The 19,052-nt window shown below is 38.2% G+C and overlaps 1 protein-coding gene across 2 annotated transcripts in view; it reads right to left on the bottom strand.

The window, feature by feature from the left end:
- POU2F1 (POU class 2 homeobox 1) overlaps positions 1-19,052 on the bottom strand; it is a 164,157-nt gene that overhangs the window by 68,658 nt on the left and 76,447 nt on the right. Inside the window, exon 1 of one of the 2 annotated variants that reach the window (XM_029935076.1) lies at positions 11,758-11,844. The exons of the other annotated variant lie outside the window; for it this stretch is intronic. The gene's annotated coding sequence lies outside the window, so the exon portion shown is untranslated. Of the gene's footprint in view, positions 1-11,757; positions 11,845-19,052 lie in introns of those variants that run through there. 2 annotated transcript variants of the gene reach the window in all.

Raw genomic sequence — 19,052 nt, 5'->3', positions numbered from 1 at the left:
ACAGAAAACAATGATACAGAAAACAATGATACCCTCTTCTTTCTGGGCAAATCATGTCCTGAACACTTACCCTAATATTTCCAGTTTCAATTTCTTAAGCTTTGTGTTTCAAACTGCACATTTTACATTATGAATATAAAAAAACTCAAGAAAAATTTCAAGAAACTATACCCCTTCCTAGATGTAATGCAATCTGATATGCTTTTTTAAATTGCTGATTTCCACCTACTAAATCGATTTCATGACCCATAGATTGAAGAGCTTCTTTAAAAGTAAGGCAAGAACTGAGAAGAAACACCAAACACTGATTCTTTTTTTTTTTAAAGAATAATTTATCTCTCATATTTTACAGCTCTTTTTTTCACATCTAATTCAGCAGTATTTTTTAGTAATTACCCTTTATCTAATCTTTTCAAAACATTCCACTTAAGTTTTTGTAGAAACATCATCTCTTCCTATTCTTCTTAGTTTATATAATAATGATTTAAATCGTGTAACTAAAATAAGAAGTACAACCAGTTCAGCCTGAACAGGCTCGGGAGCACAAACGCGTAAAGACCGTGATGACCATGCCACTCGACCGTGGCGCGGATGTGCAGACATCCTGTAGGAGCGGTCAGCGAGCTGTAGGGCAACGGACGGTGCGTTCCAGGCAGGGAACCTCAAGGCACCAGGTCATCGAAGGAGTCCTTCAAGTGCTGGCTTGTTAAGAAAGCTACCCCAGTAGCAAGCAGCTCGTAGTGAGTGCCGGCACTTCTGCACTCTCCCCCAGCCCCTCTGGCACCTACTGCCACAGTCATCAGCACGGCTCACCCACTGCTCCGTTTCACACTTGGGCAACCTTTAGTAAATATATCATCACAAAATTCAATCCTGAATTTCTTAGTCGTAAAGCTGAAATCTCACATAGCTCTACTAAAGTTTTGCCGTCATACTAAATGTGCCTGTCTAGCCTATCTTATCCTGTTTGTTTACTTCTATAACTGTCTTTTCTTTGTTCTAGTTTCAACAGTTTTGCGAAGATACTGACTTCATGCATGAGCACATTCAACAAATATTTACAAGGTGCTGCCAGGCACTGGGATAGGAACTGGGAATAAACGCTGAGCCGCAGAATGCTTGCAGTTGAATGGAAAGAAATATGAAGCAATCTTCTAAAAACATTATCACAAAGTATGGAAATTCCATGGAGTAAACAAACAGGTGAGTATGTACCTTTAATACAAAGCCTATAATTTGTCTTGACATCTTTGGCTAATATTAGAATTCTCCTACTTTAACAACTGCAATGTAACTTTTTCTCTGATTCCATTTCTTAAATCCATGAAATACAGGCTTTATTTTTCTTAACAACCACAGGCTGTTTTATTATTCCCATCTGTCCTCTGAACTATTATGCCTCATTTATTATATTGTAATTTTGTCCTCTCTTTTTATGTCTCTCTTGCTCTCAGGTTTCATAAATTTATGTGAAAATACAAGAGGAGTACCAAGTATCCCAGAGTCTGTGTGAGATATACAATTTAAAGACACATTCTTCCACTGATCTAAAATGTTCTTTCAACTAATTGGGTGTTATTAATATGCTTTAATAATATTAACATTTACTGTCAATCTAAAATATCTTTCAACTTTGTATCTACTCATGAAAAGTCTACCTATCCTCTAAAGACAGGTTCAAAAATTGACCTCAGATCTTTCATTCCCTTCATTGTCAACTGTTTGTTTCTCTGAAATCCTGTAGCAATGATAATCTCTCTTTTGCTTTTAACTTTCTATTTTCAATCTGTAAAGGCTTCACCCAGTTTCTCTGCTGGTTACACCTCACCATATGCAGATGGCGTTGATATAAAGGGGTTGCATAGTTTTAAGTCATTTTACCACCACATGCGTAGGTAGGTCACATAACCACCACTGCAATCATAACACAACTACTTTGTCACAGAGAATTCCCTCCTGCTCCCTCGTTGTGCGTGTATCCACCCCTCTTCCTGCGGCTATTCTGAACCCTTGACAACCACTAGTCTGTCATCTTACTTAATAGTTTCGTCATGTTGAGAATACTGTACAAGTGGAATTGCACAGCATGTGACCATTTGAGGGCGGCATGTTTTACTCAACGTAAGAACCTACGATCGAAGAAAGGTGTCCTGTGTACCAATAGTGCAGTCCTTCTAACTGCTGAACAGAATATTCCATGGTATGAATGTACCATAATTTGCTTAACCATTCACCTATCTGAAGATTTTTTGGTGGTTTCCAGTTTGGAGTTATTACCAGAAAAGGTGCTATAAACATCTGTATTTGGGATGTGCACTGGATCACAAGCTTCACACCGGGAGAAAATACTTACAAAGGACACACCTGGTAAGTGACTATCATCTATAATATGTAAAGCATATTTGTGTATACATTTTTATGTGGACAAACTTTTATTTCTCTGGGATAAATGCATAGAAGTGATATTGCTGGGGGCACCCAGCTGGTTCAGTTGGAAGAACATGTGACTCTTGATCTTAGGGTTGTGAGTTTGAGCCCCATGTTGAGTGCAGAGATTATTAAAAAAAAAATAAAAGCTTTTTAAAAAAAGTGATACTACTGGGTCATATGCTAAGTGTGTATTTAGCTTTTAAAGAAATTTCCAAATATTTTCCAAAATGGCTTACCATTTTAGGTTCCCACAAACAATGTATGAGAGACCCAGCTTCCCCAAATCTACACCAGCATTTGACACTATCATCACTTTTCACGTTAGCTGTTCTAATAGGTGTGTAGTGGTATCTCAGAATGGTCTTAATCTGCATTTCCCTAATGGCTACTAACAGCAAAACATATTTTCATATGCTTAATTAGCCATTTGTATAGCTTCTTCAGGGACAGGTCTATTCCATTCTTTTGGATTTTTCTACAACTCCAAAAATCTCCCTTTTCTAATGAACTGCTTGGATTTTTAGGAGAGTGCATGTGTGTGTGTGTGCGTGCGTGTTGAATACAGCTGACACACATTACACTGGTTTCAGGTATATAACACAGTGATTCAACAACTTTTTATGTTATGCTCTGCTCACAAGCGTAGCAACCATCTGTCACATTCAACATTACCACACCACCACAGACAACATTACTACACCACAGACATTACTACAGCACCACAGACATTACCACACCACAGACAACCTTACTACAGCACCACAGACAACCTTACTACAGCACCACAGACAACCTTACTACAGCACCACAGACAACATTACTACACCACAGACATTACTACAGCACCACAGACATTACTACAGCACCACAGACAACATTACTACAGCACCACAGACAACCTTACTACAGCACCACAAACAATATTACTACAACACCACAGACATTACTACAGCACCACAGACAACATCACTACACCACGGACAACCTTACTACACCACAGACAACCTTACTACAGCACCACAGACAACCTTACTACAGCACCACAGACAACATTCACTCCTCTGTGTCTTTGATTCCTGTGACTTGCTTATTCCATAACTGGAAGTCTGCATCTCTCATTCCCATTCATCCTTTGCCTATCCTTCCACTCCCTGCCCTCTGGCAACCATCAGCTCCGTATTTATAGGTCTGAGTCTGCTTTTTGTTGGTTTATTCATTTGTTTTGTGTTTTAGATTCCATGTATAAGTGAAAACATACAGTATTTGTCTTTCTCTAACTTATTTCATTTAGCATACGACCTTGTGGGTCCGTCCATGTTTTCACAAGTGGCAGGATCTCATCCCTTTTTATGGCTGAGTAATATTTCATTGTGTGTATATACACCACATCTTCTTAATCCATTATCAATGGACACTTAGGCTGCTTCTGTATCTTGGCTACTGTAAATAACGCTGCAGTAAACAGAGGGGTGCATATGTCTTTCTTAATTAGTGCTTTTGTTTTCTCTGGGTAAATACACAGTAATGGAATTACTGGATCATATGGTAATTATATTTTTAATTTTTGAGGAACCTCCAAACTGCTGCAGTGGCTGCACCAATGTACATTCCCACCAAGAGTACCCAAGGGTTCCTTTTTCTCCATAGGGTTGAGATTTGAGGGTTTTTCATATATCATAGATAACAGTCCTTCATCAGATATGTGCTCTGCAAATAGTTTCTCCCACTGGGAGCTTGCCTTTTCATCCTCTTTTGTTTTAATTTTGAGAGAGAGAGAGAGAGAGAGAGAGGGAGAGTGGGAAGAGAGAGTGGGGTAGGGGCAAAGAGAGGGAGAGAGACTCCCAAGCAGTCTCCAAGTGGGGCTCAAACTGTGTGGGCTCGAACACACAAACTGTGAGATCATGACCTGAGCTGAAATCAAGAGTTGGACACTTAACCAATTTAGCCACCCAGGCGCACCCCCCTTTTTAAAAAATGTTTATTTGTTCACATGCATGAACAACAAAGGGGCAGAGACAGAGAGAGAGAGAGACAGAGGGAGAGAATCACCTTTTCATCCTCTTAAAGAAGTTTTAGCACCCAGAAAAACTTTAATTTTGATAAAGTCTAATTTATCAATGTTTTCTTTTGTAGGCTGTGTTTCTGGTGTGATTTTTTTGTAAAGATTTTTTTTAAGTCATCTCTATACCCAAGATGGAGCTCAAACTTACAACCCAAAGAAAAAGGGTTACATGCTCTATTGACTGAATCACCCTGGCGCCCCTCTGGAGTCATGTTAAAGAACTATTATTCATCAAGTTTTGGGACGCCTGGGTGGCTCTGTCAGTTAAGCAACCGACTCTTGATTTCAGCTCAGGTCATGATCTCATGGTTTGTGGGATGGGGCTCTGTGGTGGGCTCTTCGCTGACAGTGTGGCGCCTGCTCGGGATTCTCTCTCATCCTCTCTGTCCCTTCCCAGGTCACCCCAGCACGCACGCTTTCACTCTCCCCCAGCCCCCAAAATAAATAAATGTTAAAAATATTTTTTTAAAGAACTATTTATCAAGTTCTATGTCCTAAAAGCTTTCTTCTATGTTTTTCACTGGTGTGAGGATTAAATGTTTTTTTTAATCACTTGTCAAGAAGATCACCCTTCCTCTGTTTGTTCCAATTGCTTTTATACCTTCCTCCCAAATTACTTGGCTGTACCTGAGTAGAACTATTTTGGGGTTTTCTATTCCATCCCAAAGATTAATGTGTCAATTTCTCCACCAATATCCTTAGGCTTGATTCCTGCAACTATATATAATATGTCTTGAAATTATAGAAAATGAGTTTTCTTCTTTTTCAGAACTTTGCTAGCTATTCTAATTCCTTTGCATTCCCATATTAATTTCAGAATAATCTTGTCCATTAAAAACCACAGGGGGAATCTGATAGGAATTGCATTTAATCCTGTATATGAATCTGGGGAGAAGTACTCTTCCCTTTGTTGTGTCTTCTAACCCATGAGTGCAATTTATCTCTCCACTTCTCTGTATCTTTCTTGATTTCTCCCACCAGCATGCTGTAGTTTTTGGTGTACACAGTCCTAAGCATGTTGTGTTGGATTTAAAACCACGTAAGTCATCTCTTTAGCCATTCTTTCATGGATCATTTACTGGAGATGAATTTGCTTTGTTTTCCTTCATCTTAAAAGGTCTTGATTTCTCCTTCATTCCTGAAGGAGATTCCTGCTGAATACAGAACTTGAGATTTTATGCTCTTTCTGAATACTTGAAACATGCCATGCCACTGCCTCGTGGCCTCCATGGTTTCTGAGGAGAAATTCACTGTCACTGGAATTATTTTTCCCCATAGGAAAAGGTGTCATTTCTCTCATTATTTTCAAGATTTTTCCTTTGCCTTTAGTTTACCAATGTTTTACGGTCCCTTCTTCGGGTTTATCTTGTTTGGAACCTGCTCAGCTTCTTGAATCCATGGCTTTGTGTCTTCTGACAAGTTTGGGAAGTTTTCAGCCTGTCCTTCTGTGAGCACGTTTTAGCCCAGTCCCCTTTCTCCTCTCCTTCTCCTCTTGTGGTCTTTCTGTCATAGTCCTAAGGCCCCGCAGCTCTGTTCACTTGTGTGTTCTATTTTCTCCTTGTTCAGACTGCGTCGTTTTTATGTTCTGTCCTCCAGTTCACTCTGACCCCTCAATTCTGCTGTGAGACCATCCGGTGAGTTTTTGTTTCAGTTACTGGAGTTTTCAGTTCTATAATTTCCATTCAGTTCTTTACGTTTTCTATTTCTTTACTGAGGCTCTTTGTTTCTAGGCTAAGACTTTACATTTTATTTTTCCTTTTTTTCCTTTCACTGTTTTGGTGAAGAAATTAGCAGTGGAAGTGCTGTAAAAATTATGGGAATATGGGGTGCCTAGGTGGCTCAGCTGGTTACACGTCGGACTCCTGATTTCTGCTCAGGTTATTATATCACCGTTTCCGAGATCGAGCCCGTGTGAGGCCCTGCGCTGACAGTGCAGAGGTCTGCTTGGGATCCTCTCTCTCTGTCCCTTCCCCATTCATGTGCGCGCTCTCGCAACACACGTTTAAAAAATAAATAACATTTAATGTTATAAACATTTTTAAATGTTGTATTTATAAACTTTTTTTTTTAATCACGGGAATATATGGAAAAGACACAGCAGCAAGTTTGAAGGGTCTCCCATTGATCAAATTTTGGGTAACACGAACAAAATAAATAAAAATAATAATAAACTATAACCATTTACTCATGACAACTCATGAGTCCATTTGATATAAATAAAGAGGGAAAAAGGAAAGATTTTCCTTACAGAATGCCAAATAATGTAGAAAGAATAGAAAGCCAATACTGAGAAACCATTATAATAATAATTTCAGTCAAAACGCTAAATCTAGTGGGCAAAAATTTGATGATGAAAATGTACAGTTTCTCTACAAAATATTAAGCAATTACAAACTTCACAGAGGAGAAGCTTGGTGAACATCACATTAATCAAGCGATCAAAGATAACATCACTAGTCAAGGGACGAATCAAAACTGTGCACTGCTGGGAAAGATGAGGGGAGAACCCAGCACCGCTTCTCTGGTGTTCGTGCCACGGATGTAATCTAATCGTGAGGAACTATCAGGTAATCCCAAATCCGTAGACATTCTACAAAATGTATTCTTCCAACACATAGTCTTGAAAATCAAGGAAAGACTAAGGAATTATGATTGAAGAATACTAAAGAGATGGAATAATTAATGCTACGTAAGATCGTTTTGTTATGAAAGGCACTGTGGCAACATCTAGCCAAATTTGAAGGTCTATGGATTAGTTGATAGTAAAGTAATACTGTTAATTTCTTGCATTTTATGTTTGTATTGTAACTATGTAGGAGAATGTCCTTATTTGTCAGATTATTCACCAAAGTACTGAGAGTGTTTTAAAATCAAAATAAAAAAATAGCAAAGAAAGAAAAGAAAAAAGGAGGGGAAGGACAACTCAACAAACTACCAGTATTTTATTATTATTATTCCAGTGGGGCTGCCCTCCTCATGTTATACGCAGATTTTAATATCGCCGCCAAAAACCAGAGACTGCCAGGGAGACCAAGTCATGCATGCAAAAGCAAAGGGCGTTATTACAAATTTGGCCCGGCCAGCCTAAACTTGGGCTCACAGACTTCAACAACACACTGGATCCACGTGGAGCGAGCCTCGAACAAAGGGGGAGGTTAAGGCTTTTATGAGGTTGGGAAGGAGGAGTTACAGGAAATTGTGACATAGGTACAGGGGTCCATCATTATAGCATAACATCATTGACAGTAACTTTAACCAATTACAGAGTAGACGCAGGACCCTCATGTAGGGCGTGACTAGCCTTCTAGGCCTGCCCTTAGAAATGTTAAAGGTGTTAGCTGGCCTTTCCTGATTGGGTGTTACAACGGTGGTCCCTTCTGCCGTGGGCAATGTGTGCCCTTCTATTGTCTCATGCAGTCAGTTTGAGACCCGCTCCCTACATTCACCCCACAGCAATCTCTGATCACAAGGTGCATATTAACACTGACAACACAACAATGCTTAAAGAACCATGAAGTCCACACATTATCTACAATCAGAATGCACTTGAAACAATTTGAACAGAATTCTGATGGACATCTCAAGATATGGAGGGGTCCACATTTTAAAGCTCACATTGCAAATAATGGAAGTTCAGATTTAAACCTGGAGGAAAGCACTAAGAACTGAACAACTCTCCACAGCTGGTATCTTATCACTTATTTATGAGCCAAAAAAAAGCTTGAAACCTATCACAGCACAAAGTTTTATTAAATATTTTACTTATTTATTTTTTAGGTAGGTTCCATGCCCGATGTGGGGCTGAACTCACAACCCCGAGATCAAGATTTCCATGCTCTTCTGAATGAGCCACCCAAAAGCCCTTCTAATTAAATTTCAGAAACTTGGTTAATTTTAAGTAAAATCTACCCAGACAAAAGACAGTACTAGGAAATTAGTTTTAAATGTGGTATTATAGGTACATTGTTATGTTCTTCCAAAACTACAATTTTAGTGGCACTACAATGTGATAGGTCTAACTTTCCTACTTAAGAGATGTTGAGCAAAAGACTTACCATCCATTATGGGTTGAATTGTGCCCCTCAAAAAGTGTTAAAGGCCCAACCCCAAGGATCTGTGAACGCAACCTTATTTGGAAACAGGGTCTTTGCAGATGATCAAATTAAAATGAGGTCTGTAGGGTGGGCCCCAATCCAATACTAAGGGAAAATTTGGACACAGACAGGAAGACGAGAAGACATAAACAGATTCTCCTTCACAGCTTTCAGAAAGAACCAATCCTAATACCTTAATCTTGAATTTCTAGCCTCCAGAACTATGAAGTGAGAAACTTCCCATGACATCTGAACCTTAATTTTCTCATTTGAAAAATGGGGGTTATATGATCACCCATATTTGTTTTTAAAATTAAAATCAGAATATAAATTATTTTGAAAATGATCAAGAATTATAAAAATGATAATGGTATTATTATCTTGATAATTTAATAAATATCACTGTCAAGATTTTTCTCTTGTTACAATAAAAAGTTTTAAGCAATGATCTCACATTTCTATGTATTTAAACTAACTTTTAATCCACAGGCTTCAAATCACTCTTGCCATACATAGAAGAACAGAGTCTTAATGTTAAAATTACTTGAACATGGCTGATTTCTTCCTTTTCCTCATGTTTTAATCCTTAAGTACCATCTAAGTATAGATGTTCTCTTTTGAATCTTTTTGAAAAGACATTTTATTGAGTTATGATTGGCCTACGTAAAGCTGTACATATTTAATATATACATACAACTTGATAAATTCAGAGATAAGTATACACCTGTGAGAGTACAAACAAAGCCATAAACTTGTCCATCATCTCCAAGTTGTGTGTGGCAAGAGCACTTAACATAGGATCTGTCCTCTAAGGATAATTTTGAGTATATAATACAGTATTGTTAACTACAGTTGTATGAAAATTTAAAAATTGCCACCCTCCCCACCGAAAAACCAAGAACCGATGCCCTTCTGGCCACACAGGCACGACCAGAGCAATCCCAGGTAACTGTGATTCAGACCACTGGAAATAACCAACAGCATCTGCTGTCCAAAGCAGATGATGACGGATTATGATAGGTTAACAAGCTGACCATCCAAACAAAAAGCAAGGCCTCCTTCTGCACATAGTACTTGCTTCTTCTCTTCGCTCTGCTTCTTGTACTTCTACACTTCTACTAAAAATGAAAGCACACATGTGGATGTGTCTAGCAGATGCCCAACAGAGTAGGAATTCAATACACATTAGCTGCCCCCGCTCTGCCTGACTGACCCTCCTCCCTTGCAACTCAGATGATGAGTATCAGGAAGTAATACTTCGGTAGGTAAGCAACTTTGTAATCTTCTCAAAATGTCATGGCATCAACAAGAAACATACCATCTTTGCAAGCTCCAGTTAGAAAGAATTTAACTAAAAAATAATAAAATTTGTCAATGTATCTCACCTTTTACAAAGCCCTAATATAGGACTGCCTAAAAACAGAAAGATACTAGGCAATCTAAGGTATATTTCTCATTCTGAATGGTAGAGATTAAAATGCACATAAGTTACATTTCACACCACCAGAAATCAAAGTTACTTCACATGAGCTACTAATAAAACGTATTTTTAGTATCCCGCTGCCTACATCCTATGCATCCCCACCCTCTGTGGCCAGGCATCATGGTAAATCAGTGAAAAGATTCGCGGGGAAAGGTGAGTTTCAGGGTATGAGTCAGGTTCCACGGCAAAGATACACACAGTTTGGGCAAACTCAGGTACTCTGGGTCCTTTACTAAACAAGACGAAGTCACTGTCTTTATACTTTCATCATTACAGTCTCACTTAACATAGTAAATCTTTATTTATCCCCAAGCCAGACACCTGAAATGTATTAATTTTTTAAAGTCACATCAATTTCTTTCATCAAAGATGTAACGATTTTGAAAAACCTGTTTTAAAAATACTTTGGAAAAATAATCATTCCTTGATGATCGACTATATAATAAGTAAAATCAGGGAGACAAGTGTTCAGTCACAGAAAATGACTTCTGGACCTGCTTGAATTAGTTTACTTTAAGCATGTGTTTAGAATATACAAATATTTTATAGACACCTTTCTTTTTTAAAGGGGGTCTAAGACCTATGACTATTAATTACATTTTAAAAATAGCAAATATGATTCCTACAGTTAAACCATCACACAGGAAGACATGGTTTCTCTCCACTACCTCAATATGTCCCTAAAATGCTGAGATTTTTGGATGGGTGAATTCTGAGAGGAAATTATTCCATAATCAGTATCAGTTAACATGTCATAGGTTGGACGATTAAGTTTTAATTCCAAAAATCAACAGGCTTCACAACTTAGTAATGGGCTTTGAAGTCACTTCTAACATCCTAAGCCTCAGTTTCCTCTTCTGCAAAACAGGTACAAAATATGCCCAAGGATTCTCCTCATCCTTAAATAAAGTGTACCTAAAAGATTTAATGGTACCTAGTAGCTAATTAATAGCTGTTAATACTGTTGTTAATAGATATAATATTTTATGTAGCATAAATAACTCCATTTTATTTTCACTGATCCTACATTAACATTCTAAGCTATGCAAAGAATCCATATGAAATGTCACTATGGGTTGTTTACTCTCTTGGGCTTGTTAATTCTTATTTAAGGTACTTAAAAAATTAAAACTTTTTAAAGGCCCTATAGTAGGAATCAAAATATGTAGCCTCTGATCTAGATTCTGACCTCAGCTCTACACTGGCTAGTTGAACTTTCTTAAGCAAGTTACTTGACCTCTCTAATCTTCACTTAGGTCATGGGTAAAGTGGTAAAAGGTAGGCTTAATATTCTGATTACTAGATTAACTTTATAAAAGTATTATATACAAAGTAATTCTATTAAACTACCACATAGGGAATATTGCTAATGTTATAACATCTGAATGAAGAGAACACACAATATATTTATGTACCTTATTTGCATTAATTTCACCCCCCCCCCTTGCAAAACTCCAACAGAGCCTAATCTAAGTACTAGGGCCAATTCTAAACTAGCATCTGTTGCTGGCTAGCGCGCAGACATTCAAAGCATCACTCCAACATAACAATAAACATCAAATAAACTTCAGAGTTAATATATATGTCACTTTTATAGTCATCCCACAAAATTAAAAGTAACCATCATAAACACCTGGATTTATCAGAGGCTACTACGTTAATAGCTTTTATGAGCAGAAAATATTTACCAGGTATAGAAAGACTGCATTCTTTCTTTGAATTGATTCATTGAAAACTGAGAGTAGTTTGGTAATTAAAAAGGCAGGAAAGCTCTTCTTACTTTTCCAGTCTATGAATACAAAAAGAGAAAAAGGCAAAACTGAGTGAGCCGTATAAAATAACCTAACACTTTAAGAGGGAACAATTAAACACAGTGGGGACACTGAACTACAGGTGTGTTTAACTGCCTAAACATCAAGTGATCAGAGGCACCTCTCCTGTGCCTATTTCCTCATCTCCAAACAGGGATCCTAGCACCTGCCCTCACTTCAGGAATACGGAGGTACATTAGAAAATTCTTGGAACGTGTATTACAAGGTGCTACTTTTTCATGAGGCTGAATAAAACAGCCTACTCAGTATTTTCTTTAAAGAGTATATTTCACTAATAAAAAAAGAAACCCAACTCCATGCTACCTCCTTCCGAATTTACAAGCATCTCCTTCAATGTATACATACATATATTGTGTATATTCATAGATGATAGATTGATACATATCACTATCACTGTAAAATAATCTGAAAAAAGGTACAGATTTTATTTTGTCTTTAGAAAACAAGAAGGGTCAATATTTGGGCACATAAGTATGGAGATTCACTATCAATGGGTAACCATCACATTCTTGGGACAGAAAATCCTAGAATCCTGATCTGTAAAACGTTCATCAGCCTTAACTAAGGAAGAAGATTTGGTACATGTGCTCTTATTTGTCATATACCTGTACGATGTAGCTATTTTTGAATTAGCCTAACTAATTAGTACAACTAGTATAAATTTGTATAACTAATTGAGTAGCATCACTTATTAATAATAGCATCTAAGTTTTATATAACTCGGCGCTCATGTAACTAGTCCATACAGGTTTTTTCCATACATTCGCTGATGGTCCTAACCATTTATGAAACTCTGAAACAAAGGCTTAAGTTCAACAGTGCAAACAAAGTCAAATATGTGAATAGTTCAAACTGCTTTCTTTCTAGAAAAAGTTATGTTTGTGAGAGAAGGGGTTCACAGTAGCTCCGAACACTTGAAAAGTACAGATCTGCCGTAATTCTGCAACACTGGTCAAAAACCAAGACATTCTATTACATCATACAACTGGGAGGCAATGAAATTCTTTCTCTCTTGAAAGAGTCTGATCTACATGTATTTTCTTTACGAGAATTTTAAAATCATTAAGTTAGGGTATTTAAATAAGGATAGAAGTTAGGATATTTAAAGAGATATTTCTAAAATAAAAGCAAAAACAAAACATACAATGACACAAATAAATACACAAAATATAGACTTCAGCAGACCCACCAAAGCCCTCCAGAAACACGAACTATAATAAGGGATACCCACCCAACTCTTCCTCCTTAAGCCAATATGATGGTTACAAACTGACAAGCTCTTTCTGGCTGTCCATTGACTTATCTACAGATGTTTTATTCTTTTGAAATCTCCCTAATTTTTGGATGCAAATAAGCCAGATACAGTCCTTACAACAGAAATCCTGCTAGACCCCATTGAGTTTCCATGGAAACATGCAATGGCAATGGCAAAGGGGTTGTTCTGGCCTTTGACTACTTAAAAAAGTCTCAATGCTCACTGAGTGAAAGGACAATTATGGTATCTTAATAAAGAACAAATACCCCCCCCCCACACACACACCCCACCTTTGGGATTATCAAGCAAAATAATGCAAAGTATTTTCATCTAGGCCCAAAGTGGCTTTCAGCCCAGCAGCAATAATCAATGCATCTGTGAAAAGTTAAGAGATGCCAATTACAAAATGGTAAATACACTTTTACTAAAGAAATATAATTCAAGAGAGTACTCCCTGTGGGTCACTTAATGTAGCTGACAACCAGAGAGAGAAAAATACAAAGTCTAATCTAAACAGTAGTATCTTTTCCTCAAATAAATTCAGTTATTACTGTTCCCTCCTTTTATTAAAAGCAAGTGTTTTCAGGGTGCCTGGGTGGCTCAGACAGTTGAGCGTCCAATTTCAGCTCAGATCATGATCTCGCAGTCGGGTCTGTGAGTTTCAGCCCCACATGGGCTGGACACAGCCTGGAGCCTATGTCTTGCTCTTTCTGCTTTTGGTCCTGCTCATGCTCTGTCTCTCTCTCCCAAAAATAAACATTAAAAAAAAAAAGTAAATGTTTTCACCGCAGTGATTCTCAAAGGGCAGTACCTGGATCAGCATCATCAATCTCACGTGGAAATTGTTAGAAATGTAAATTCTCAGGTCCCCACCCCCGACCCACTGAATCAGAAACTTTGGGGGTTAGAGGTCTACCACCAACTGGTGTTTTCACAAACCCTCCAGAAGATTCTGATGTATGCTAAAACTTGAGAACCACTGATTTACAACGTCAAACCTCAGAAGAGACTATGAAATAAAAAATGGTATGTTCGGGGCACCTGGGTGGCTCAGTCAGCTGAGCATCCAACTCTTGGTCTCGGATCAGGTCATGACTTTATAGCTTTATGGGTTCAAGCCCCATATCAGGCTCTGCACTGACAGCATGGAGCCTGCTTGGGATTCTTTCTCCCCCCTCCCCTCTCTCTCTCTCTGCGCTTCTCCCCCACGCCCCACCCTCAAAATAAATAAATAAACTTAAAAAAAAAAAGCCCAATGCTTTATCTCACTCCTTGGAGCTAAGTGAGGCCTAGTAATAAAACATAAAGGAGAACTCGCTGGCTCCTCAATTGAGTATGTTGGTTAGTATCTCATTTTCTAAAAAATAAGCAGAGACTAGCAGCGGTTCATCACGTCTATCCTCCCTACACCTGTCAAGTCCAAGTAAAAACTACAAGGGCCCATTCACGATCACTCAAGGGGAGGAGAGCCCTTGTGCCTAAGACACTCAGTTCACTACCAATCACAACTCATTTCTGATCACTGAGGGCTTCAGACACGGGGTAGCAAACTTTACTATTTATTTCCTTATAATAAAGTCATTTTTCCAAGATATCAAATACACAGGTAGGGAGAAGTCTGAAGTTTGAGTCATAAATTTTAACATTCCTCACTACTTGTATGAATTTAAAAAAAAGTAAGCATACACGAATGCAGTTCTTCCTTAGTATCTAACATATCAGATCATTCATGTACTACAAAACACATTTCGCTTTTACCATTTATAACTCCTTCCCTATTTCCTTTAAGATAATGGGCAGCACTTCAAAGAAACAGCCATGGTAGTGACATTAAAGTGACCAGAGACGAACAGAGAAATATAATGGAGAAAAACCATTGCGTAAATCGAATATGACACAGGCTGTTAGAAGTGAAGAAATAAGGGCAAATAGCTTTCTGAAGCTCATAATTAAAAATAAATACAGAATAAATTTAAGTAGACCACTGACTCAAGGCTCTGCATTCTCTAGTTGTTAAATGTCGGTGTTCCTCGGGGTCTGTTCTCAGTCCACACTCACTACACTAGCGATTGCCAAAGTATCGTCTTTGTGCTACTAGTGGGTTGGAATGGATCCACAAATGCTAATTATTATTGTTAATTTTTTTTTCATTTTATTTTAGAGAGGGGGAGAGAGTGGGGCAGAGGAGTGTTGGGGGGGAGAACAAGAAAATCTCAAGCAGTACTTCTGTTTGTAATTTTTTGAGGAACCTCTACACTATTTTCCACAGTGGTTGCTAATTCCATGCACTTGGATGTGTCACTGTGGACTACATACTAACAGTACAAGTGGGGTGCCGTTCCAACTCCCCCATTTGGATAAGGGCAGTGCCATTTAGCAAACGACCTCAGCTCAAGGGAAAGAGCTGAGTGATTAATCCCATCCCCCTAGCTACTGACTTACTCAGGACTAGACTGTAACCTAGAACGTTCCTCAATTCTAGTCTGTGAAATCCAGGGAAGGGCTCCTGGGCCTTTCCGGGACAGTTCTTCTCGCCTCTAACAGAACAGTAAGTGGCTGCTCTCCATCTGGAGACGCAAACAAGGAAGCACACGTCCTGGCTGCTGCTAGCACCAGGGAAAGAACCTGAGGACAAAGCAACACAGAGAGCCCAGTCCTATTGTCCCTGAAGCTTCGGGTCTCAGCCCTGTGAGTGGAGCCCATTCCCTTGTGTTTAAGCCACACAGAGATAATTAGTTTCTATTATCTGAAGCTGAAAGCAACCTACCAATAACATATCTGTAAGTTATTAAGACTTAATAATTAGGTGCTCATAAATTAAAATTAGTTATTGGAGTCTGCAAATAAATATGGTTGCACCTAATGTTAGACAACTCTGCAAAATTCCTAATGTATATGCACGTAATGTACAAGTTGGAATTTCTAAAACTTGGTCTTGTTATTTTTGCATGATCAATATGATGGTACAGGTTTTTCAGTATCAATTATTCTTTCCTATTTTGTATATCAATTTAGACATAACATTGCATATTTGTATCAACATTTCTAGATTATAATGTAAAAAAATTAGCTTTCATGATAGAAGTCAGTAAAGTTCAAATAGTTCCCATACTTCACAGTAAAGTGCTTTGCATATAACCCGGAATGTTAGGGGCACCTGGGTGGCTCAGTGGGTTGAGCATCCGACTTCAGCTCAGGTCATGATCTCGTGGTTGACTAGTTCGAGCCCTGCATCAGGCTCTTGCTGATAGCTCTGTGCTGACAGCTCAGAGTTTGTAACCTGCTTCGGATTCTGGGTCTCCTTCTCTCTCTGCCCCACCCCTGCTCATGTCCTGTCTCTCTCTCAAAAATAAATAAACATTAAAAATAAATAAATAAATGATAAACAGGAATGTTAGAAGAGTTATATGCATGATTCTACTTTTATCTATACTTAGAGATATAGCTATATCCACATGGAAAAGGACTATCCAGATTTGTAAAAATGGTTAATATTCAGCATACATATCTCTGTTTGGTTTCAACTGGTAATTTTTGTAAAATTCTCTTTCATTATGAAACAATTTTTAGCTAATTATTTACTTTTTTAATGCATCTGACAATACTAGTTTTAAATATAAAGATCTGTTGTAAGAAAGCTTTGTAATGAAGAGGGAACAGGCAAATACAAAGGAAGACTTTCCAAATACAAAGCTCAAGTTGCCTAAAAATAATATAAAAAATATAAGTAATATGAAAAATAGTAATATAAAAACTACAAAAAGGATTCTTTTTGACCATTTCTACATTTGGCCTGAATGAATTTACCTAAATGCAAATAAGCTAACTGAAATAACTTCCAAAATGCTGTCCTAGCTCTGAATCTCATACAATAATCTATCTCATTCGGCAGCGTAAATTTTTTGTCAACTCATGACTAAACTATACAAGAAGTAAACTCAATTTTCTACTTGTACAGTTAGAGACAAAATAAAATGTTAATAACTTTTTAACAGTATGGCAGCCCCTATAGTCCCTTTCTGTACTGTTTTCAGTAGAAAGCAGTAGCTCCACACATACCTCTATTCAAGGTTCTACTTGTCTCACACACTTGTCTGTGAGAAAATCACAACAAAAAATTAACAGTGACCCTGAAGGGGTTTAGAGTGGTAGACAGAAAGGCCTTCTGGTCAACATGGTAGAGAGAAAGACCTTCTACAACCCATTCACATCACACTGGTTATGATAACACCAAGCAGCTGATTCCACAGAATGCCATTAAAAAACACTTTATTACAATTTTGGCCTCTGAAGTAATGTTCATACTCCACAAAAATGATGGCAGGAATTTCTAAAGCCCTAGATGAAAATCTTAAACCCATTAACCTATCAACAGATGATTCTATAACCCTGTTTAACTCAGAGCTTCCCCTAGACAATAAAGCCAAGACACGTTAGAATTGCCAGTAAAACTTTTGAAATTTATTTTTTATTTTTTAATTTACATCCAAGTCAGTTAGCATATAGTGCAATAATGATTTCAGGAGTAGAATCCAGTGATTCACCCCCATGTATAACACCCAGTGCTCATCCCACCAAGTGTCTTCCTTAATGCCCCCTGCCCATGTCACCATCTCCCCTCCCCGATCCAGACAGGGACAACCCTCTGTTTGTCCTTTATATTTAAGAGTCTCTTATGTCTTGTCTCTCTCCCTGTTTTTATATTATTTTTGCTTCCCTTCCCCTAAGTTCATCTGTTTTGTATCTTACACTCCACATATGAGTGAAGTCATATGGTTAAGTCTTTCTCTGACTACTTTCACTTAGCATAATACCCTCCAGTTCCGTCCATACTGTTGCAAATGACAGGGTTTCATTCTTTTCGATTGCTGAGTAATACTCGATTGTGTGTATATATACATATATATGTGTACATATATACCACATCCTCTTTATCCATTCATTGTCAACGGACATTTGGGCTCTTTCCATACTTTAGAGTTGCCAATAACTTTCAAAATAGAAAGTCAAGATAAAAACTCCACGCAACAAGCAATAGTTAATGATTATTAGAAATAGGATCAATAAATAGGGAACATTTTAGCTAAATTTAGATCAAGATCCTGTCTTGAATTAGTATTAAGTCTATAGTGTCATTCTTCCTTTTCATATAATAGATGGTTACAAAAGTGACTAAAATGATAGGGGAAAAAGCATCATCCACCTGTAAGAGGCCTCACTAGCTCTTTCTCCCTAGTCTAGAGCACCAGGAAGAGATAATTAAGGTGAAATAAATATTTGTGAGTGCATGTGTGTTTTCACACAATTTTTTTAAAATGTATTTATTTATTTGAGAGAGACCGAGACAGCACAAGTGGGAAAGGGGCAGAGGGAGAGGAAGAGAGAATCCCAAGCAGACCTCATGCTGTGCAGAGCCCCACCTGGGGCTTGAATTCACGAAACTGTGAGATTATGACCCAAGAGGAAACCAACAGTCAAACGCTTAACTGACCGGACCACCCAGGTGTCCCCACCCCCAACCCACGTTTTCCGACATGAATGTGGAAAAACAACAACAAAACCCTGGTTAAGACAGTGTGACAGGCACATGACTCTGAGGGGCTCCATGCCGGCAGCACCTCTAGAGGCCGCTGGCCTTCCCTGTGCCCACTACAAAGGAAGGACTGAGGGCACTGTGGTCATCCACTACCTCACACGTTCGGGAGACAAAACGAGGCTATTAAAATTCTCTATTCTGGGGCACCTAGCTGGTTCTGTCAGTAGAATATGTGACTACTGATCCTGGGGTTGTGAGTTCGAGCCCCATGCCGGGTATACAGATTACTTAAAAAAAATTCTCTAAGCTTGAAAATGCTATTAAACAGATTTCATTTTCACTTTAGAAAATTTCCTCAAC

The sequence above is a fragment of the Suricata suricatta genome, chromosome 3 (assembly GCF_006229205.1).
Source record: "Suricata suricatta isolate VVHF042 chromosome 3, meerkat_22Aug2017_6uvM2_HiC, whole genome shotgun sequence".
Lineage (NCBI taxonomy): Eukaryota > Metazoa > Chordata > Mammalia > Carnivora > Herpestidae > Suricata > Suricata suricatta.
The sequence above is the reverse complement of the archived record's forward strand: the minus strand, read 5'-3'. Positions and strand labels throughout refer to the sequence as shown.